Here is a 23,083-nt window from a genome sequence, read left to right on the forward strand (position 1 = left end):
CCCGCCTGCCAATGCAGGAGACTTAAGAGATATGTGCCTGACCTCTGGGTCTGGAAGATCCCCCGGAGGAGGGCATGGCAACCCACTCCAGTATTCTCGCCTGGAGAATCTCAGGGATGGGAGCCTGGTGGGCTGCCGTCTATGGGGTCGCACAGAGTCGGACACATCTAAAGTGACGTAGCAGGGCAATGTGGGCGGCCAGTGGGGGAGGGGGGAGCGGCTGCCTCATGGGGGAGACCCCTCTCTCCTGCCCTCCCTCTCCCTTGGGAGGGATTCGCCAGGGATCTGGTGGCAGGGTTGGGGTGAGGGGAGTGGCTGGGCTGTGTGCATTGACAGAAGGGGCGAACCACCCTCTGAGGTCCTCCCCTCCCTCTCCTGCAGGCCCCCAGATAGAACCGTTGCGTGGCCTAGGAGCCCGAGGCTGCCTGCCGCTAGACCCGTTCCTGCCATGCAAGGTCAGCTGGTGGAGTGGGGTCAACCCTCTGGCCTACCATGTGCCAAGTAAATCTGTCAGCCTTCAGCCAGCAGCTGCTGTGTGCAGAGCTCTGCACATCAGTCCCACACTGGAGGACCCAGACAGTAGCCAGATGGGACCCTTCCCTTAAAGGTGCTCAAAATTAGTAACAGAGGCAGCTTCCTAAGTTGTGGAAAGCACAATTTTGAGATATCGTGGGGCCTATAGGCAGGAAGGCAGGGAGGGCTTCCTGGAGGAGGTGATATCTAATCTGTATCTTCAGCGAGGGGATGAAGTTAACTGGCTTATTTCATTTAAACTTCACAACAGCCTAGCGAGGTAAATGGTATCCCCGACTTGTCGTTGAGGAAACCAAGGCTTGGGGAAAAAGAAGTAAAGAGATTTTTTTTCATTCATTTCTTGAACTCTTCCTTTATCCAGGAAATGTTACCAACTGGCTCCTGGGTGCTGCTCAATGTGGCCAGAAGGGCATCCACCTTCCCTTTAAACCCTCTCCCTCCGCACTGTTACCCACTATTTCCCAAGGCTCTGCCATCCCTTCCGGAGCCCTGTGGGGTCTCCCTCAGGTAGTGGGCTCCCTCCCTACCGACCCCATCAGAGGGGATCCATTTGTTCAGCTCAGCCTGCGTCCAACCCTGGGATGGGTGTGAGAGCTCTTCCCTGCCTGGGGTCCAGTGCTCCCTTGGGTCTACAGCTGCCCTGGGCAGTTGAACAAAAGCCATGTGCCCAGATCTTGGGCACGTCCACACGCTGGGAACCAGGATGTGGGCAGCGGAAGGGCTTCTGTCCCTGAGAAGCCTGGGTGGTTGCTGAGCTGGGTGGGCCTGGATCCCGCTTGGCCCCTGCAGTGCTCTTTCTCTGGTGCCTCCAGCACTGGGACCCCCTTGTTGGACCGCACCCTCTGAGAAGGCAGCTGGGGTCCCACCAAGCAAACCCCATACTGGCTCCTCTCCCAGATTTCCACTTCTCGGCCTCTCCCTCTTCACTCAAAGGCTGTCTTCTCTTTTCTTTCCCGGCAAGCTCAATGGTGACCCTCATTACTAGTAATCCTAGTGGTTCTCCTTCCTACCAAGTCCTTTGATGGGAAGGGAAATACTCAAACCCCGACGACTGCCACCGCCCCCCCCAAACCTGGACTGAATCTTAATGCAGTGAAGAAAAGGAAAAGAGACAAGTTAAATTTCCATCTGAAAGTGGGCCCACCTTCACATCCCCCTAGAGTTCCCTATTTGCCCCCTTTTCTCCAGCCTCAACATGTCTTAGCCCGACCCCCCAGCAGCCCCCCAGCACTGGCTCGGGGCCTCCCAGGGCATGTCCCCTGCCAGGGCAGCCCCATTTCACCCCTCGGATCAGGACTGAGCCCTGGCGACCTAACAGAAGGAAAGACAATGTGGATCTTTGTTCTCAAGGCAAGCTCATTCCATTTCAGGCCCTTTCTTTATCCTGAGCTGGTCTTTTCTGAGTGTATTAAAATGTCCTTCCTTGCTTTTCCTTCCCTTTGCAGTTGCCTTGGGTCTTGTTTTGCACACGCGCGTTCTCCAGTTACAGAGTGGGGCCCTCCAAGTTGTGGTGCGCGGCTTCTCACTGCAGGGGCTTCTCTGGCTGCGGAGCACACGCTCTGTAGTTTCTGTGTGCAGCTCTCAGGGCACACGGGCTTCGGCAGTTGCAGTACACAGGCTCAGTACTTGCGGTGCATAGGCTCAGTTGCTCCACGGCACGTGGAATCGTCCTGGACCGGGGATCAAACCTACGTCTCCTGCACTGGCAGGCGAATTCCTATCCAGTGTGCCACCAGGGAAGTCTGAAATGTCCTTTCTTTCATAAAATCACAGTAATAGTAAATAATATTTTAAAAAATCATTACTTGATAGGATTAAAAGATGGCAGCTCTGTCTGTTCCCCAAAGTTAAGGAGTCATAGCTGGGTGATGGGCACATGTGTGTTCATTATACTTTCCTCTCTACAGTTGAGTATGTGTGAAATTTTTCATATAGTTTTTTGAAAAGTCGGGATGGATTGAAAATTGAAATATGAAAAAATCAAATTACAAAGGGATTAGGGAGAAAAAGGGGAAGGTGGTGATCTGAGAAATCTAGAAGTTTTATGATGGTGAGGCCAATGCAGAACTTTGAAATCACTGTCCTCCGTGAAGCCTGTCAGTGGCTCCCCATGGTCCTCAGGCCATAGGCTGAACTCAGATGCCTCCTTTTCCAGGAAGTTCTCCCTGACTTCAACCCTTCTAGTTAGGCTAGGAGCTCATCATAAATGGAGACTTTGGGTGCCCACTTATGTTAGGTGAGGGACTGCATTATTTCATTTAATTATAGTGCATATGGCTCTGTGATCCACCTGAGTCTGGGATGGAGGAGTGTGAAGCAGGTACCAGCAAGTCCTTTGATGTTGAATGAGTAAAGGGATTCGGGTATCAGTGGGTGGCTTGGCCAACTCCTCCACAGGAGGGCAGTCCCAGCCCTGGTTGCCCCCTCCCGCCCACACACTCAGAGGTGTCCCTCTGAGGCACCAACCCCTGTCAAAAACCACACTGACTTGTGCCAGAAGACCAGAATAGGGACATGCATATGCAAGAAACAGACCAGACTGAATAGGATGAAGGCTTTGTGCTGGATTATTTGGAAAGGAAAGGCAGGAGATAAATAGGCTTAAGACTTCCTCACCAGATAGAAGGTAACATTGGAAGAAGGAGGCGGTCCCAGCTGCAGAGAAGGGTCACACCAAGGACAATTCTCAGAAAATCTGGTCAATCAGAAAGGTCAGGAGGTCTTTAAAGAGTTTTTTTTTTTTTTTTTTTTTTTAATTTTTGGCCACCCCGAGCAGGATGTAGGAGGACCTTAGTTCCCTGACCAGGGATTGAACCCACTAACCCTGCATTGGAAGGTGGAGTCTTAACCACTGGACCACCAGGGAACTCTCTAAAAAGGGTTTTTAATGAAATGAACAAGTATTTCCTGAGCATCTATTGAGCTGGTAAAGAATCCTCTTGCAATGTGGGCAACCTGAGTTCGATCCCTGGGTTGGGAAGATCCCCACTATTGGGATCTTGGGAAGATTCCAGTATTTTGGCCTGGAGAATTCCATGTACAGTCCATGGGGTTGCAAAGAGTCAGACATGACTGAGCAACTTTCAATTCAATTCACTGTGTGCTTGGGGTGAAAAGAGAGTGAAAGTGTTAGTGACTCATCCATGTCTGACTCTTTGCGACCCCATGGACTGTAGCCCACCAGGCCCCTCTGTCCATGGAATTCTCCCAGCAAGAAAACTGGAGTGGGTAGCTATTCCCTTCTCCAGGGGATCTTCTCAACCCAGGGATCAAGCCCACATCTCCGATGTTGCAGGCAGATCCTTTACCATCTGAGCCCCCAGGGAAGCCTCTGTGGTATAGCAGCAAATAAAGGAAAAATTAACCTCATGAAGCTTCTGCTCCAATGGGTCTAGAAACAGAAAGCTGCATTTTCAGTCCTGCTCAAGAGCACATGGTCCATCTTACTGTTACTGAAAGCATCACATTGTATAGAGTGCTCTTACTGTCCTGGGGTTGCTTGCAGCCTCTCCTGTGCTCCAGGGCAAGCCTCTCTGGTCCAGCACTACTCACAGAGCACAGCCTTGCTGCTCTAAATCCAAACCATCCTTTCTAAAGTACGGCCAGCCCTGAATTTGCCCTCTGTTGCTCTGAAGTTTTTCCTTTGCTTATCCTCCAAAGCTGCCATGAGTCCCTCCCTCCCATTCTTTTCCCCTAGACATGCTTCTGCAGTTCCCTGCTTCTCCCCCCGCCCACCCAGGTTATCTGTATATAGATCTCCCTAACCCTCTGCATATATTTTGAACTTGTTGCAATCTTTTTTGCAGGCTCTTAGTTCCCGGATTAGAGATTGAACCTTTGCCCTCAGTAGTCAAAGTGCAGAATCCTGACCACTGAACTGCCAGGGAATTCCCTGGCTTCAGTCTTGAAATGAATTCTTCACTAGCTGTAGGGCTTTGGGCAAGGCTCCGAGCCTCTCTGAACAGTAGGATCAGGCAAGTAATATCCATCCTTGGTTGCTGCCACTCTAGAGGCCCAATACCCTTCAGGGCATGGACACAGGCGGTGTCACCATTATCTACAATCACTGGTACTTTACAGATAAGATCTGCAGATATAGCTGTTGTTCAGTTGCTGCAGCACGCCAGGCTTTCCTGTTCTTCACTGTCTCCCGGAGCTTTATCAAACTCACGTCCATTGAGTCAGTGATGCGGTCCAACCATTCTCATCCTCTGTCGTCCCCTTCTCCTCCTGCCCTCAATCTTTCCCAGCATCAGGGTCTTCTCCAATGAGTCGGTTCTTTGCATCAGGTGGCCAAAGTATTGGAGTTTCACCTTCAGCATCAGTTTCTTCCTGGAGACTTAGAGGGGTTAGATTACCCAACCAAGGTCGCTCAGCCAATGCTGCTGCTGCTGCTAAGTCGCTTCAGTTGTGTTTGACTCTGTGCGACCCCATAGACGGCAGCCCACCAGGCTCCCCCGTCCCTGGGATTCTCCAGGCAAGAACACTGGAGTGGGTTGCCATTTCCTTCTCCAATGCATGAAAGTGAAAAGTGAAAGTGAAGTCGCTCAGTCGTGTCCAACTCCCAGGGACCCCATGGACTGCAGCCTACCAGGCTCCTCCGTCCATGGAATTTTCCAGGCAAGAGTACTGGAGTGGGGTGCCATTGCCTTCTCAGCCAATATGAGTGTGTAAATTCCTTCTGGGCCTCAGTTAATTAACGGGTAAAATGGGGATGATGATTCACCAGCAGTGAAGTCTTTCTGAGTTGGCTTCCAGCTGCGGGTTTGCCGAAGTGGGGAGCTGGGGGACCGACCGGCATGTCTGCGCCGGAGACCCAGCTCCCCAGGCACTACGTGTTGTGTTAAGTCTCTTCAGTAGTGTCCGACTCTTTGCGACCCTATGGATTGTAGCCCACCAGGGTTGACCCAGTTCAAGCTGGGCTCTCTTCTCCCTGCCATTTGGCCCGGGGGTGGGGGTGGGGCGCGCAGAGAATCTGAGTCAGGGAGGTGGAGGGCCAGGGGTGCAGAGGGAAGCACTAGCAAGGCAGACCCGGGGCCAAGCCCTGTCACTTTGCTCAGGCCTGGACTCTGGGAGGTAGCTGGAGGAAGCCCCAAGTAAAAGCCTGCCTCCGCTCCGTGAGCCGGAGTGATCATCCCTGACCAAGCCAGTGCCCCCAGAGACACCTGCCACAGTCTCCCTGCCCGGAACCCTCGCCAACCTGCACTGAGCCCCGCGGCTCTGTCCTCCGTGTCCCTTGGGTGGAAATGTCACCTGCTCAGAAACACCACCACCACCGCTCTCTGGCCTGCTTTGCTTGTGCTGCTCAGGTGGAGTCTGACTTCCAGGACCCTCTGCTCCTGCGTACGCCGGCCGGCGGGGCACAGAGCGAGTGCTCACTAGATTTGAAGCAGCAGCTTCTGCATAAATTCTTCCGCAAGGCAAAAGGAAGACCACTCCCCAATCCATGCAGTTTTCCTCCCTAGCAGAGGCGGGTGCACAGATGGGGTACCTAGCACACCTTGTCCTCACATCTCCTGGTACAAACTCCACCTTTGAGACAAGTGACACTGACTGCTAACTTCCCCGCTCCCTCCCCAACTTTATAAAAGTCAGCTGTGGAGAATGCGGGCATCGATCCCGCTACCTCTCACATGCTAAGCGAGCGCTCTACCACTTGAGCTAATTCCCCAGCTCTCGGGGAGTTTCCGCCACCGAAACACATGGTAGCTCACGTCATCACCGGTTTCCTACAGGCTCTCGGGCCCGCCTGCCCGCGGGTCTCGCTACCCCATTGGTTCTTGTGCGGCTCCCAGACCTACTGCCATGATTGGCTTGGCTCACTTTAGTTTTAAAAAGCATTGGCCATCGGATTGGTGGCCCCAGCCGTCCGTCAAGAGAAGGCCCTGCTGTTGCTATGGCGTAGTTGGGGGGAACCCAGACAAGGTTTCCCTCGGTTTCTGATTTGTTGGCTCCAGACTCCGGGGTCCTAGAGGTTCCGGATCCGTCAAGTCCATGGGAAAAGAATGCGCCCCCTCGCCCTTGACGGACGGTGTCCGCGAGCCAATCGGAGTAGGTTCAAGGGGGGGGCCGCAGGGTGATCCAATAGGCGGCAGGGGGCGGGAGAGGAAGGCCAATGAGCGTGGAGCTGGGGGCGGGGGCAGGGCCATGATTGGCCTCGAGGCGCTCGGAGGGAGGGCGGGGGGAACTCAAGGCCTGCTTGATACGTCCGCCATTTTGGGCGCTTCGCTGATGGTGTCGGTGAGCGCGTTTCCCGCCTGAGCGCAACTAGCGGCGAGTCGCGGGCACCTCCAGGTAATGAGGAGGGGGGGCGCGGCGGAGCGGGCCGCGGCGCGGGGTGCGCTGGGTGCGCAGCGCGCGGGCGGCGGCGGCGGGGCCCCTCCGCCCGGCCTCGGCGGCGCGGGGAGGGAGCGTCCCGGCCCCCTCCCCTCCCCCCCGGAATTCGCCTCTCGGCCGCCGGGGAGGCGCGGCGCCCGGGCTCCCTGGCCCGTCCCCGCCCGCGCCTGTCAGCCGCCCGATCGCCCGCTTCGGGGGCCCCTGCCGAGTCGGGCCGCGGGCCGGGCGGCGAACTTTGCGCCCGGGTTGACGTCCGCGGCCTGGCGCTGCGGGCGGCCGGCCGGCCGGCCGGCCGGGCGCGCCCCTCACCCGGCAAGGCCCCGCACCGCGCCGGCCGGCCCGCCCCGAGCGAGCACCGCCCGCCGCCCGCGGGCCCCGGACAAGTTCTCTGGGCGCGGGCCCCGGAGCGTGTCAAGTTGAGGCGGCGGCGGCTCGCCGGAGACTCGCGAAGAGGCCATTGTTGGACTCGGTTCTCCGGGAAACAAGTTCTGTGGGTTTCTGCTCCTTCGCCGCAGAGTCAGCGGGATACGCCGGCTCCCGGCTCGGAGTGTTTAAAACCTCCTTCCGAGTGATTTTTTTTTTTTTTTTTTTAAACTCCAGGGTTGCGACTCCAGCTCAGACCTGGTCGCGAAAGCCTGCCTGGCGAATATGCGCTAGGCTGGGGGGGGGGGGGGGGGGGGTTGGTCCTTCTCTTGGCCGCAAGTACCTCCCTTTTAAAGAAGCCCTCTCGCCGCTCCCTTGGAGGGGTTTCCTGCGGTCCGGCTTGCTCTGACCACAACTTGGACTCTTGGTTGGAGGTGGACAGCACGAGTCCTTGGATGCACCTGTGTGTCTTGGCGTCTCACCCTCCGAGCTCCGTGTAATCTCTGTACTTAACCCATTTTCTCTGTGGGTCTGGTCGAGCTTTTCTGTTTTGCTTTTCTGGGAGGGGCGCTTGGGGCTTGTTTCCTCTTATCGTCACAGCACTTGTGAATGTGGCTGTTTTGTTAACGTGGAGTTGACTGCGATTTTGTCCTCAAGGTCACGTTGTAGGTAGGCAGCAAGTGGGAAAGAGGCTCCAGATTTCCAGCTGCTGGAAAATCCACTTAAGGGGTGGTGTTGGAGCTTCCTTTGCTGTCGAGTTAGACGGCGTGGTTTCCAGATCTTGGCTTCGCCACTTTCTGGCGCTGTGACCTTGGGCAAGTCCCTCAACCTCTCTGCTTCTTCTGTAATACGGGAATAACAACAGTGTCTGCCTCAGAAGTCTGTCGGGAGGAAATGAGTTAATAATGTGTAAAGCAGCTAGAAACGGTGCCTGGCGTGAGGAATCCGCTTAGTAATTAGTGGCTATTATTAATTTGGATTTGATTTTTAAATGTTTAGATAGTATTGGGAAGTCACATGAGTGTCTAAGTCCTGGCTTTTGGTGACTGTCTTTAGAAAGCTCTAAAGTGTTTTTAAGAGTCTTTCCGGCTGAGAACCACCCAGGAGAGGGTGGCTGAGGATTGATTACGTTTACAGACGTTTTCAGGAGTCATTAGTGGTGATGTCTCAGACTGGCTTGTTGAAGAGATGGTTAAATAAAAGCCCACCAGGAGCTCACGTCAGATTCTGTTCCTCCTGTACTTTTGAATACCACTTATTGCGTGTGGATTGGCCCCCAAATCAGTAGTAACTCCAGAGTTTCTTAGTGTGCTACTGGGTTCTTATTGAGGTTTGAAAGGTTACTGTGTGTTGAGATATTCTTCAGTGAAGCTAGTTTGGGAAATAACTGTTGTCCTGGTGGATGCTTTCGAAGTTATTTTGCATTTCATTTACCTTTGATCAGAGTCTAGAATATCTAACAGAATGCTATCCACTCACGCATCTACTCAGAGTCTATTGGTTTCTGCCCTGTGATCTTCTCCCTGCTGCTTGAGACCAGGCTTGTCCTTCCCCTGGAATTACCTGCTTGGGACCTGGCTTGCTTTGTTGCCCTGGGAATTGTTATTTTGATAGACTCTGTCTTAAGGAGAGTTGAACATATTGCTGGTGTAACTTACTGAAGAACGGGAAGAAGATTGTTTTAGAATCGAAAATTAACTTTTGTGTACAGTGTAGCAGAATAAAACTTGCTAATTTCAATTAACTGTCTGGCAATTTGAGAATCGGACCATAACTGGACAGAAAATGAATAGTGATGAAATTACGGCCTGACAGGGTGAGGTTTGCTTAGTCTCTTTGAAATAAATTTTGGCACTGATGTGGTACAGAGATAATGTGCTTACTACAGATAAGACATCTTCCTTAAAACAGTATTTGTCAGGATTGGTATTTAGTTTGCTTCTTTGATAAACTTGAATCTTGTGGTTTTATATATTGGATATTTGAGAGGCAGCCTGAGTATATATTCTTCTAAAATTTTACAGTGCTTTCTTACTGATACAGAATGGTTAAGAATGGTAGTGACAGTGAAGTTCTTGTAACCATCTGCTCAATTAAAACTCAGCACTGAGTTTATTTACGTACAAAGCACAAGAGGCTGTGGTTGGTTCTCATAAGTCAAGATCCGAGCCCTGGTGTGGCCAAGTGGAGTTGACTACTTTTTCTTAGGTGAGCTGGATGGAAAAAATAGACCTGACCTCTTGGCTTTAAGAAGTTTTCTTATTTTTTTCCCTTCTTAAAGGAGCCTCAGATGACTGTTTTTTTATTTACTCTAGAGCAGTAGTTCTCAATTTGAGGGGGGCGGATTTTGCCCCCAAGAATCATCTGGTGATGTCTGGAGAAGTAAATTTTGCTTGTCACATCTGTGGGGTTGGGCAGTGGCTTCTAGAGGGTGGAGACCAGGGATGCAGCTGTGCAACACCCTGTGGTGCCCGAGATGGCAGCCTCTCCCCTCGACAGAACGTTAGCCAGCCCCGGCTGTCAGTAGTGCTGGGGCGAGAGACCCCGCTCTAGACAGGTGCTCTGACCTGCTTTGGGGTCATTTGGAGTACTTTTCAAGACTGTTCTGTAAATGTGTGGTGAGAGTGAGAATGTTTTTAAAAGCTCCCAAGTAATACTGATGTGCAACTAGGTTCTGGAACCACTAGACCACAGATTTTAGGAGCTACGTGTGGGTCAAGGAATTCTGTTACCTGTGAGTTTTGTCTCTACCTCGATCCTACTTGGACATGACTTAGTAATGGGGAAAGATGGTATACATACATTATTTTTAGGGGCCTGAAGACTGAACTTTAAAAAACATTTTTTTAAGTGAATATTTTATAAAGTGAGAAACTTTTTTTTTTTTCTCTTGCTTCATGAGAATCCATCAACATATTGTGCTGAAACTCTGAGGTGTTCAGGGCTCTTATCATGCTGTGATTTTTGAGTTTTGTCATTTTTGCCCTCATCCTGTCAGTCAGCTGTCAATTCTGGTTTTAGATGCCAGCTTCATTATTACTATTATTTTAATGAAGGCCTGTTTTCAGAGAGAGAGCCCTGGATTGGTTTGCCAAATCTGCCCTTCGCAAGGCAGGAGAGAGGCAGATTGAATGCTAATCTTTTAACACGGTGACCCTTGCTTGCTACCACAGGGGGCTTGCCTGAACCCTGAACTCTGACCAGAGTGGGCAAGTGTTTTTTCCTCTGGGGAGATGAAGTGCAGTGAAAGAGAAATCCTTTTCTCTCACATCCTTAGAATACGGATGATCCTAATGTATTGAGTGGGATAAATGTTACTATAAAACTACAGATTTTTGCCAACTGAATGTTAAAAGTCTGGACGTATAAAAGGGAGATCCGGGAGATCTACTCCTTCGTCCTGAAATTTGGCCTATGGCTTTGTGTCCGTGGGTTCGCAGAGAGTCTGCACCACAGAGCGACTTTCACTGAGATGCTGAGAATGACAGGTGACCGCTCTACCGTCTGTTTCTTCTGTGTGAGTAGTTGCTAAGTCATGTCCGACTCTTTGAGACCCCATGGACTGTAGCCTGCCAGGCTTCCCTGTCCATGGGGTTCTCCAGGCAAGAGTCCTGGAGTGGGCTGCCATTTCCTTCTCCAGGGGATTGTCCTGACCCAGGACTGAACCCACATCTCCTGCATTGCAGGTGGGTTCTTTATCAGGGAGCCACCAGGGAAGCCTCTAAACTTGTCTGTTTCTGTTTTGCATGTATATTCATTTGAATTGTTTTTAAATTGCACATAAGCGATGTCATATAGTATCATACGAGTCTCCGCCACTCTTGGCTGCCCTAAACCCAGTGCAGTGCTGTGGCATGGAGGTGGTGGGGACAGAGCATTACCAGGTAGATAACGGGGTCATTCACAGAAGAGCCAAGAATGTTGCTATCTACATTTATTTGATCAGCAAATATATTGAATCCTTACTCGGTCAGGAACAGTATTAGGGATTCACTTGTGAACAGGCACTTAAGGACTTTCCATCTTTGAGGGGAGGCAGCACTGACAAGGGACGTCCTTTGTGTTGAGGCCAGATAACTCAGCTTGTGAACTGAGTAATGTGGTGTAAGTAAGCAGACTTTTAGTGAGAGGCCCTAGAGGCTTCAAAGGAAAGCGCTTGTAATTGTTGGTTGGGTGGTTTGAGATTGCCATAAGTCTGTTGTCAAAGAATGAAGTAGTTACACCTTTGTTTCTCATAGGTATTAAATAGTTAACTTCCACTTCCCTCTTTGGTTTGGTTTGTCTTAAAGAGCAATGCTGTTATTCTTCCTGTGTTCTTGCCTGGAGAATCCCAGGGACGGCAGAGCCTGGTGGGCTGCCGTCTTTGGGTTCGCGCAGAGTCGGACACAACTGAAGTGACTTAGCAGCAGCAGCAGTGTTGGTGAAGCTGTTTTGTAATGACAAATAGGATTGACCTGTGTTGTCTTTTGCTCCATAGATGTTGGCTGTCACTTGATCAAACTTGAAAAGCTCATTTTCCCTACTGATCAGAGGCTTGGTGTAGATTCATGCTAAATGTCTTGAGTGTCCTTGAAATCCACGGTGCTTCCAGTGAGAATGGGTTTTTTTTTCCTGCTGCAGTCTGGATTGAGGTGACTGGAGATTTGTTTTTGTGGCCTTTTGACTTTGGCTTAGATTTAGTTGCCATGGGAACCCCCTTTCTTCCTCCCTCCCCCTTTATTTTTCTTTACTGGGAGAAGAGAGAGTTACTAGTCGGATCAATGCCCAGTTTGTTTCACGTTTTGGATGTTTATGAACTGACATCTGGATGTCAGGTAGATTGGCTGGGTGGTAAAGAAGCCAGTGAAAGGGAACCTCGGCGGGACTGGAGAGGCTTCCCACCTTAACTGGGACGCTTTTGTGTCTCAGACTCACAAAGATCCGAGTAGAGGCGGTTTACTACTTCTCACTTCTGCTAGCTGGTGTTGACCTGCTTTATTATTAAGTATTAGTGAAGACTCCACAGTCGACTGATTTTATATAAATAAATTTGAATAGATTATGAACATCTTTCCTGATACAAAGAGACTCTGATTTTATACTTCTCGGCAACTCGGGAGAAAGGGTATTATTAGTTCCAGAATTTCTTACAGAGGGAGTGTGTATTAATTTGGAATGATCTGTGTGTCCCAGAGGCTGACTGCCGTGAAATCTGCGGGCCCAAAGGAAAGATGAATGAGATTGGTTTTTTTTTTTTGAAACAGTAAGAAGCAGCACGAAAAAGGTTGCAGAAAAGTAAAAAGACTGCAGAAATAAAAGTATGACTGAATGTTGAGTCAGACCTGGAGAAAGCTATGTGGATCGCTAGTGAGAGCCTAAAGTTCCCTGTACTTGTGTGTAAATCTAAACACTAATGCAGTGAGTCAGAGACACTGACGAGAAGGGGCGCTTGCCTGAGAACGCGTGGCGCCCTGAGACCCTGAGCGGGGCAAGTGAGGCGGCAGTTGTACTGGCCACTGAGGCACATGCCGGGCTGGCTGGCACCGTCCAGTGAGGCTTGGTCAGGAGACACTGGCTGGGTCTTGGTGAAGCCTGGGCTTTCATTCTCCAGATGAGGCAATGGTGGGAGGAACATTGACAAGTATTGACTCCGTTGGCTGTTTGGTGCTTCCTTTCATGAGAATCATGGTTTTGGAGGTCATTGATATTAGAGAAAATTTAGGTCATGTGGGAGAAAGGGCCTGTAGGCAGCAGAGAAATCTCAGTTCCTGGGTGAGGCCTTAGGGTTTTGGTGGCCCCACTAGACCATAATTTTAAGTGTCAGTTGTTTCAACAATAACATAGCTGGAACTCACTGAGAGTTAAGAATAAATACAACATTGTAATCAATCAGCTTTACTCCAATAAAAATTAAACAGTAAAGAATAAACCTTTAACTTCTGAATCGGTGTTTTGCTGTGTTGGTCATTGTCGTAGATGAGGGGTAGTGCCTCCTGGTTTCCTTTTGTCGACAGAGATACACAGGGTTTCTGTTGCCTCTGGGCAGTGGGCAGTTCACAGCTGCCTCAGCTGCCTTCCAGGAGACCCAGTCCCTTCTGATTAAGCACCACCCTTTGAATCATCCCCAACCCCCGCAACTGTGGACCTTGTGTCCTCGGTTTATTATTACACTCATAGATGATACAGCAGCTGTGCATTTGGCACCTATCATAGGCATACTATGTTAAACTAAGGGAGTTTTCACAGATTAATACCCGTTCTCTGTTCTCAGGTCAGAGTATCTTGTGGAGGGCAAGAGGGCAACGGATCTAAAATAGCTGACTTTGAGTTCTGGCTCCCAGTCTTCCAGCTGTGTAATCATAATATTAGATGACATCTCTGTTCCTTAGTTTCCTTATCTGTGAAATGAATATTAAATGTAAACTAATTAGTATAGTGCCTAGTACACAGTAATATTTGTTTGGGTATTATTACTGTTATCAGCCTTCTTGCTAGTAACAGTGAAATAAGGTCAGAAATGACTAATAAAGTTGCAGGGAAATGCCCTGAAGAAGTGGAGTGGAATGCTACGGTGGAAGGCCTCGGAGGTCTGACTAGGTGCTCTGAGGGGGCGGTGAAGTGGGGCAGGGCAGGGTACAGAGTTAGGTGGTGGTGTCTCCCCACCCCCCAAGTTTGGATTATTTTATGTAGATTTTACTAGCTAAAATGTGACTGTTCTTTTTTTTTTTTTTTTAACTGTGGTGAGAGTAGAGATCATAAATTTGAGGTTTTGCTGAGTCGGACACCACTGAGCACGCAAGCGCGTTCTGAAATATTCGTCTTTAAGATCTCTCTCTGGTGCTGGAGGACAGTATAAAAAACTTTGCTTTGGAGTCCCTCATGTTTTATAGAGCCATATTTTTTCAATGTTCTGTGCTGTGAGATAATCACACATGTCTTGAAGGATCACTTTTTTTTTCCTTTTGTTTTTTGAACTTTTATTTATTTATGTACTCAGCTGTGTGGCATGTGGGATCCTAGTTTCGCGGCCAGGGATCAAACCGAAGCCTCTTGCAGTGGAACTGTGGAGTCTTAACCACTGGACTGCCAGGGACGTCCTTGAAGGATTGATGATTGGCTCTTTTAAATGTTGCTCTTAATTTGTTTACAAATTGCACATTATAACCAGACAGCTGTGCTCTGTAAAGGGCCAGTAAAGAGCCCGCTGGGCTCTGCGGGCTCTGTGGCCACTCAGTTCTGCCGCTGTGGTGTGAAGGCCGCCATAGTCAACACGTGAACAAATGAAGCTTCTCATAGAATTTTCTTTACAAAAAGAGGTGGTGGGCTGGGTTTGACCTGTCTTGTTCTAACCTATTTTTTTATTTTAATTTTTAATGGGATCGTACATTCCAAGCGTCTGTATCGGCATGTGTACAGATAAGTGTTAAGACCACCAGTTTAAGTGACGGAATGCTGCGTTACCTGTGGCTTCCTGTATGACCCCCCCCCATTCCTCCCTCTTCTCACCTCCCTTAAGCAGGGCTGCCCTGCGAGTGTCATTTTGTTGATTAACTTTATGGTGTTAGCACCTGTGAATGTATCCTTTTATCCTTACATAATGTGATCTAGTTTTTGCATGTCTTTGTATAAATTGAATCATTTTGTTGTGTAACTCACCCTCTCTCCTCTTCCTGCTTTTTGAGATTCATTTGCACGTTTGAGTACTTAGGCACTAAGACGTCTGTGGTGATGCTGTCTGCATTCGTAGTGAGCCAGAAGGACGTTGTCATGCCCCTGTCCTCCGGAACTTACACTTGATGGGGAAAGACGGTTGACAGGTGCGTCAGGGATGGCAGCTGTCATGGGTGGTACAGCTGGGAGCAGAGTCAGCTGGGAGTGGCTGGGTGGGGGCTGTGTGCCGATTGGATACGGCGGTCAGGATGGGCCTTCCTGAGACCTCTGAACGTCAGCAGGTGGGGGTGAGGGAGGGGGAGTCTTTAGGCAGAGTCCAGTGTGCGTGTGGTGCTAAGAAAGGTTGTAGCTGGTGTGTTGGGGAGACAGAGGCCAGCCTGGCGGGGTGGGAGCCATTCATGCAGGCCAGGGTTAGGATTTTGCCTTTTTCTGTGAGTTAGATGGAAAGTCATGGAAGTGTTTTAGGTAGTGGTGTGACGTGAGATCTGATATATGGTTTTAAAAGGTCCCCTGAAACTGTGTTAAGAAGAGTTGTCCCTCTGGTGCCGAGGACCCCCCGGAACAGTGACGGCAGCTTGGACTGAAGGGGCGCAGGGGTGGCAGTGAGGGGGTGGATGCTGGATGCCTGTGGACGATAGAGCTGCCAGGATTTGCTAGCAGATTGAACGTGGCTGAGAGAGCAGGCTGAAGGTGCTCCCTACCGACCAGAGCTTTCTGCTTGTGGTCGAGATTGTGGGCGGCACCGGTTGTTGAAGTAAGGTCAAGAGTTGGGGTCCAGACCCGCTGCTCTTGTGAAACTCCAGAGAGCCTCCTGGAGCCACGTGGGAGGAAGGTGTTCGGAGTGGAGGGGAGAGGTCTGGCTGAAGACAGACGTGAGAGCGTACAGTGTTCTCTGACACTTAGAAGTCCTTGATGCTGAGTGAGTGTAGGGTGAGGGCCGAGGCAGCGAGCAAAAAGGGGCCGGGCAGTTTCCGGTGGAGGAGGAGCAGGGGGACCTTGAATCTCCGAAGTCAGGGGAGGGATCTTCCAGGGGGAGGGAGTGAGAGCCCCCGCTCACTGCTCCTGCCGTGCCCTCCAGTGGCCTGAGGGCCCGGGCTTGTCCTGCGGCTTCGGTGGCACAGGAGTCGTTGATGGTCTCCATGGGAGCAGTCCGCACGCGGTGATGTGGGGAGGGCTTGGGAGGGAGGCTTCCCGAGGGCTTGAGAGCAGAAGGCGCAGAGGAAAGCCCTTTCATGGGCACTTGCCACAGCGCTAAGGGGAGAGTTGGGACCATGAGAAGGCTTTGTTAAGATGGCGAAGTTACAGTGTTTTTGTACTGTTGGTGGGCAATGATATCTGTACGGAACGCACACCTGATGACATGCATTTGCTGGGAAGGAGACAGGGAATGGACCCACGGGGAGCATCCCCCGGCTCTTGCTTGGTGAGAGGACGGGGAGCAGACTTGGGGAGCTCGCATGGTGGGAGCAGGACTGTTTTCTTTCTTTCTTTTTTTTTTTTAATTCATTTTGTTTTGGCTGTTCTGGGTCTTTATTGCTGCTTGGGCTTTTCTCTAGTTGGGGCGAGGGGTGTCTACTCTGTATACACAGGCTTCTCGTGGCAGAGCCCAGGCTCTGGGATTTGTGGGCTTAGTAGTCGGGGTTTGCAGGCTCCGTAGTTGTGGCGCACAGGCTGAGTTGATCTTCCTCGACCAGGGAGCAGACCTGTGTCTCTTGTGTTGGCACATAGATCCTTTACTGCTGAGCCACCAGGGAAGCCCAGGACGGTTTTCTTCTAAGTGAAACAGGAAGGAGTTATCAGTCAGTGAAAATGAGGGTGAGTAGGGCCTGGAGAATTCCACGGACTGTATAGCCCATGGGGTCGCAAAGAGTCGGACACGACTGAGTGACTTTCACTTTCACTTTCAGGGGCAGGTGGTCTGTGAGGAGAAAGTGCCGCAGTATTCTATGGAAAGAAAGAATGTGAGGGGATCTGCAGCCTGGAATGGGCTCCTCGGGGGAGCCAACCTAGTTTAAAGTGGAAAAAAGCGGTTGCGTTCTTCTTCCTGGGACTAGAGTGGGCAGTGTTGCAGGTGTGGTTTCTGCAGCAGGAGTGGCAGAGCAGGAGAGGCCACTGCTGCGTAAGGAGAGAGCTGCCGGGAGCCTGCTGTGAGGTGCGGGGGGCGAGGCTCGGTGCTCAGTGATCTAGACAAGTGGGATCCTGGGTGGGGGTGGGGGAGGTCCAAGAGGCGGGGGCTGTATGTGTACATGTAGCTGAGTCACCTTGTACAGCAAGCAGAAGTTAACGCAGCGTTGTAAAGCATCTATACTCCAGGTAAAAAAAAGAGAACGTAAAGGGGGTGTTTATAATGGTGAGGCCTGGACTTGAAGCTGGGAAGGGAGGGAAGTGAGGTCCTGCAGATAATGAGTTTTGGCTACATTGATGTGTTTAGTTGCTAAGTTGTATCAGACTCTTTTGGCCACCCCATGGGAGACTGTAGCCTTCAAGGCTACTCTGTCCATGGGATTGCCCAGGCAAGAATACTGGAGTAGGTTGCCTTTTCCTTCTCCCGGGATCTTTCCAACAGGGATCAAACCTATGTCTCCTGCATTGGCAGGCAGATTCTGTACCACTGAGCCACCTGGGAAACCCATGTTGATGTGTGTAATTGTAGTTTATTCCTTTTTGCTTCTGTGTTCTTTTTCAGACTGAATATATTTCATTTTATTCTTTGTCCTATCCTTATGGGATAGGATTGTTTCCAGTAAAGAACAATGAGGCTTTGGACAAGTGCAAACAACATTTCTGCAAGGTATAAAGCCTGGAGAGACTTAGAATTGCAGGGTAGCGGGACCTGCACAGTTTTAACCTTTGTTAAAAGTAATTGAACTTTAGTTAGAAGTACCCTCCTGCCAGCACTGTTCTACATCTTTGCCAGCTCTTGGTAGTGTCAGACTTTCTCATATTTGTCAGATTGGTGATTATGACCTTACAGCTTATCAGTTACTAGTTTTATTGAGATGTAACTACATGTTACCTTTTACCCATTTAAAGGGCACAGTCTAATAGGTTTTAGTGTGTTCAGAGAATTGTGTAATGATCACCACAATCTAATGTTTAGAACACTTCATCATCCTAAAAAGAACCCTTGTACTTGTTAGCGGTGACTCTATTTCCACCTAACCCCTGGGCAGCCGCTAACGGACTTTCTTATGGACTTGCCGATTCTGGACATCTCATGTAAATGGAATCATACACTATGTGGTCTTTGGTGACTTGCTTCTTTTGCTCAGCATGTGTTCAGGGTTTATCCTTGTAGCATATTTCAGTATTAGTGCTCTGTTGCGTTTGAGCGCATGGACATACCGGTATTTATCCATTCATAAGTTGGTGGATGTTTGGCTTGATTCCACTTTTTGACTGTTACCAACCATACTGCTGTGAGTGTTTGCCTATGAGTCTTTGGAGGGACGTAGGTATTTATTTCTCTTGGTGTGTACTTAGAAGTGGAATTGTTGGGTAAATGTTCTGTGTTTTAAAATTTTGAAGAACTACCAAACTGTTTGCCAAAGTGACTGTACCATATTACATCTCACCAACACCATACCGGGGTTCTAATTTCTCCATGTCCTCACTAATATATATTCTTTTCCGTTTAGAAACAATTTATAGCCGTGTTAGTGGGTGTGAAGTGTGGTGTATCATTGTGGTTTTCCCTTTCCTGAATGACTAATATTGTTGAGCATCTTGCCATGTATGTATTGGCTGTTTGTGTATCTTTTTTAGAGGAAAGTCTATTCAAGTAGTTCTTTGCCCACTTTTATTTATCACTGCATGGTTTTAATGTTCTTTTTTCAAATTACTAACGAAGTTGAGCATCTTTTTTTGGCTATTTAGATTTCTACTTTTGTGAAATACCTGTTATGTGTCTCTCTTTTTTTCCTGTTTATGTCTTATTTTTTCCTCTTGAGTTTGATTTTTCTTATTTGTAGGAATTCTTTTATATTCTGATTCTTATTATCTTTGTGACAAATATCTTTTCCCAATTTGTGAATGTTTTACTGTGTTTATGGGATTTTTAAAAAGGTGTTTATTGAAAGCATGTAATAAAAGGACAAAAATAGATTTTAGTATTTTCCAATCCTTTCTTCTGTCTTTTATACTACCCAGGTAGAAGAGGAAATAGATTTTTTGGTTTATAGGTAGTTGTCTTTTTAAAAGTTTTATATTCTTTTCTTTCTACAAATTTTGCATATTTTTTGCTAGATTTATTCTTTGGTTACTTTTTTTTGTTGCTGTTGTAAATTATTTTTTTAAGTGAAAAATTTCTATTTGTTGGCAAATGGAAATGCAGATGACTTTGTATGTGGCTATTATATCTAGTAGCTTCTCTAGCTTAATAATTTGCTTGTGGACTCTTGGGGTTTTTGTGTAGATAATCATCTCATCTGTGAATAATGACAGTTCATTTCTTTCCAGTCCTTTTATTGTTTAATATATTTTACTCTAGTCTTACTGTGTTGCTGCATGGCAACCATCACCAGTGGAGAATATAAATGGTAGTGGCGGGCATCCTTATCACAGTCCCAGTTTTAAGGCAAATGCTTTTATCTTTTACCATTGTGTGTGTGGATACTTTTTTTTTTTGTTTTAACAGGTTGAGGAAGATTTCTTCAACCTTAGTTTACGGAGAATTAAAAAAAAACAGCTCACAAGTGGGCACTGAACTTAATTGAATGCATTAAAAATTTTTTTCACTTATTTATTTACTTTTGGCTGTGGTGGTCTTGCTTTTCTAGCTGTGGCAAGTGAGCTGCTCTCTGCTTGTGGTGCGTGGGCTTCTCTTGTTGCAGACCAGGGGGCTCTAGGGCATGTGGGGCCTTCGTTCCCTGACCAGGGATCAGACTCGCGTCCCCTGCATTGGCAGGCGGATTCTTAACCACTGGACCGTCAGGAAAGTCCTAATTGAATGCGTTTTCTACATCTATCGAGATGATATGAAAGTTTTTCCAACTTGATAATGATGTATTCTTTTAAAAAAAAGTTTTTTTGCTATGTTTTTGTTATATATGTTTTTGTATGTTTCACGTTTTTATTGTTGTTTTTCTGTTTGTTTGGGGCTTTTTTTATGGCCTTTCCATACTTGTGAAATTTTTGTTCCTCAACCAGGGATTGAACCTGGGCCCCAGCAGTGAAGCGTCCTAACCATTGGACTGCCAGGGAATACCTCCCACCCCTTTTGTTTTTAATTTGCTAATATCTCAGGATTTATGTATCTGTGTTTATTGGTAAGAATGATCTCTAATTTTCCTTTTTTGTTGTATCGGCCTTATGAGTTTTGTTATCAAGAGTATTCTAGTCTCATAAAATAAACTGTGGTGTTTCCTCCTTTTTATTTTCTTAGAGGGTTCATAAGTAAAATTAGGATTAGTTTGTTCCTTCAGTGTCTTATAAAACTTGCCTCTAAAACCATAAGGGTGTGGTGTTTTCTGTCTGAGATTTAAAAATTATTGATTTGATTGCTTTAATATTTATAGGATCATTAGAGTCTTTTCTTTTTCTTGAGTCACATTTGGTAATTTATGTTTTTCTAAAACTCATTTTGTCTGAATTTTCAGTTATATTGGAAGAAAATTATAACTTATTTTTGGAATCTGTCTGACTTGTAATTAATTGCTAATATTTAATTTCTTAAACAGGATTCTTAGGTCATTAATTTTTAGCATGCATAATACGTACTTATATATATGTAAATAGAGTAGTAATTACCCTTTAAATAACACTTTTGCTGTGTAGGATTTTTATCTTTCAGTTCTGAATATATTCACAATTTCATTTTGACTTCTTTCTTACTTAGGTTTAGAAAGTATATTGAAAAATCTTGATGTGCGTGTATATGTGTATCTTTGAAGTTTTGTTACTGATTGCTAGCATACATTGTGCTCGTAAGATGTGGTCACGTGATGCTTATTCTTGGAAATTTGTTGAGGCTGTTTTAACGGCATCTAGTTAGTGGCAAATTTTTATTCCATGTGTGTTTAAAAAGAATGCGTTTCTAATTTTAAGGTCAGGTTTTCCCGTGTCTGTTAGATGAAGCACGTGAATTGACGTCTCATTCAAACCAGTGTCCTTAACTAATGCTGTCTGCTTGTCGCCTTGGTTACAGAGAGGGGCGTCGTTAAACTCTCCTTGTGCTGGAGGACTTGCTGGACTCGCGCGGCTCTTCTCTGCTTCATCTTGATAAGTTTAGAGCTGCTTCTCGCGACTCGCAGTGTGTCATTCTGTAGTGAATCTTTGTTTCTAGGAACATTTTTTCCACTAAAATGCATTTTGTCGGATATTGGCATAGCTGTACCAAGTGACTTTTAATTAATGTTTGCCTGATAAGTATTTTTCTGCTTCTTAAGTGTCGTCTTTGGGTGTGCCTTTTGAAAGCAGCACACAGCTGGATTGCATTTTCATTATTCGATTTTTTGTATTTCAACTAATTTACATTAATTGTGATTGAAGTATTTGGTTTATTTCTACTATGGTATTTTTGCTTTCTAACTAGGGTTTTTTCCTTTTGTTTTTCTTTTCTTGCCTATGTATTGTGGGATTTTTTTTTCCCCTTAATTCCTGTCTACTCTTTTTGCCTGTACTCAGTAAGAGATTAGACACTTCTGGTGATCTTAGACATTTCATATTTAACCTAAGTGAAGTGAAGTTGCTCAGTCGTGTCCGACTGTTTGCAACCCCATGGACTGTAGCCTACCAGGCTCCTCCATCCATGGGATTTTCCAGGCAATAGTACTGGAGTGGGCTGCCATTTCCTTCTCCAGGGGATCTTCCCGACCCAGGGATCGAACCGTGGTCTCCCGCATTGTAGACAGATGCTTTACCAATTGATATCTTTATCCTTATAAGAAACTTTTGAATGCTTTTAGTCTTGTGACCTTCCTGATTTATGTGCATCTGCTGCCCAATTTTCATCTTGCTGCTCTTAAAATCCTACAGATGGGGCATTACAAAAGAATGCTGTCATTCTTGAAAGGCGTTTTGCCTGCTATCTAGTTCTAGGCTGATGATTGTTTTCATTGTTTTCCCTGAGTACTTCGACAGTATTTCCTATCTTTTTCCACTTGTTATTGTGATTAATTAGAAATAACTTGTCAGTTGTTCCTCCTCCAGGAGTCTGAGATACTCTGTACCTAAAGTGCTCTTCATGTTGACCAGTCCAGCAGGTACGTTTAGTCTTGTTTTATTTTTAGGTTGCTGGTGTTGGTTTGCTCTTTTGGTGTCCTGCTGCTTTTAAATAATCAAGTACCAGATACTGTTTTGGATATGTCTCAACCAGTATTCAAAAAAACTTAAAAAATTACAAGTAAAAGAGGATATTCATTTTACCTAAGAGCTGGCAGATGTGATTTTTTTCTCCATCCTTTAAATGGAGTGTCAGTAAAGAATTTCTTAAAGATTTTCTGCTCTTCCATGTTGGTTGGCTCATTTTGGGGCTTCCCAGATGGCGATAGCGGTAAAGAATCCACCTGCCAATGCAGGTAGATGTAAGAGACAAGGGTTCGATCGCTGGGTGGGGAAGACCCCCTAGAGGAGGAAATGGCAACCCATTCTAGTATTCTTGCGTGGAGAATCCCATGGACAGAGGAGTCTGGCAGGCTACAGCCCATGGGGTCACAAAGAGTCAGGCATGATTGAAGCGGCTCATTTTTATATCCAGAAATGGAAAAGATTTCCAGAATAAGTTACCTTTTTGAAACAAGATCATTTTGATTGCTAGAAAACATTTATGTGAACCTTAAATGCAACTCTAGCCAAGTATAGAACACCAAAAACAATCTGGAAAAGGGATGTGGACCAAAATAGATTACCGGCCAAATCTGTCTTTGGGAAATGAAAAGAGTGGAGTTCAGCATTTAGAGTACTTGGCCTCTCCTGGAGGAGAGGCGGGATGGTTTCATACTTGTTGGTATTTCTTTATACAAAGTCTTTTCTTATTCCAGCTAATCAATGAGAAGAGAAATGGAGGGACATAGCTAGTGTAGGCTGCGGAGGTTGGAGCTCCCTTTGTGAGGCTGGTTAGCAAGCCTTGTAAACTGAGGAAGGGTTAAGGGGTTTGGTGTCAGCACTGCTGACCCCAGGAGTAAGCAGTTAATTGCTACTTTTAGGCCTTTCCTAGTAATTTTCAGTGATGCCAAGGAGTTTGAAATGCACAGGCATTATA

The 23,083-nt window shown here is 47.4% G+C and overlaps 1 protein-coding gene and 1 non-coding gene across 7 annotated transcripts in view; one reads left to right on the top strand and one right to left on the bottom strand.

Moving 5' to 3' along the window:
• Nucleotides 1-6,132: 6,132 nt before the first annotated feature.
• On the bottom strand, nt 6,133-6,205 carry TRNAA-AGC. Its single transcript has one exon. It is a non-coding gene; the product is annotated as a tRNA-Ala (tRNA).
• A 494-nt stretch (nt 6,206-6,699) lies between these two features.
• PPP6R3 (protein phosphatase 6 regulatory subunit 3) overlaps nt 6,700-23,083 on the top strand; it is a 125,207-nt gene continuing 108,823 nt past the window's right edge. For 4 of the 6 annotated variants that reach the window (XM_025286839.3, XM_025286841.3, XM_025286843.3 and 1 more), the window contains exon 1: nt 6,706-6,828. The gene's annotated coding sequence lies outside the window, so the exon portion shown is untranslated. Of the gene's footprint in view, nt 6,829-23,083 lie in introns of all 6 variants that reach the window. The other 2 variants (XM_044943791.2, XM_044943793.2) reach the window with 2 other exon arrangements.

Source organism: Bubalus bubalis, chromosome 5 (genome assembly GCF_019923935.1).
Source record: "Bubalus bubalis isolate 160015118507 breed Murrah chromosome 5, NDDB_SH_1, whole genome shotgun sequence".
Classification (NCBI taxonomy): Eukaryota; Metazoa; Chordata; class Mammalia; order Artiodactyla; family Bovidae; genus Bubalus; species Bubalus bubalis.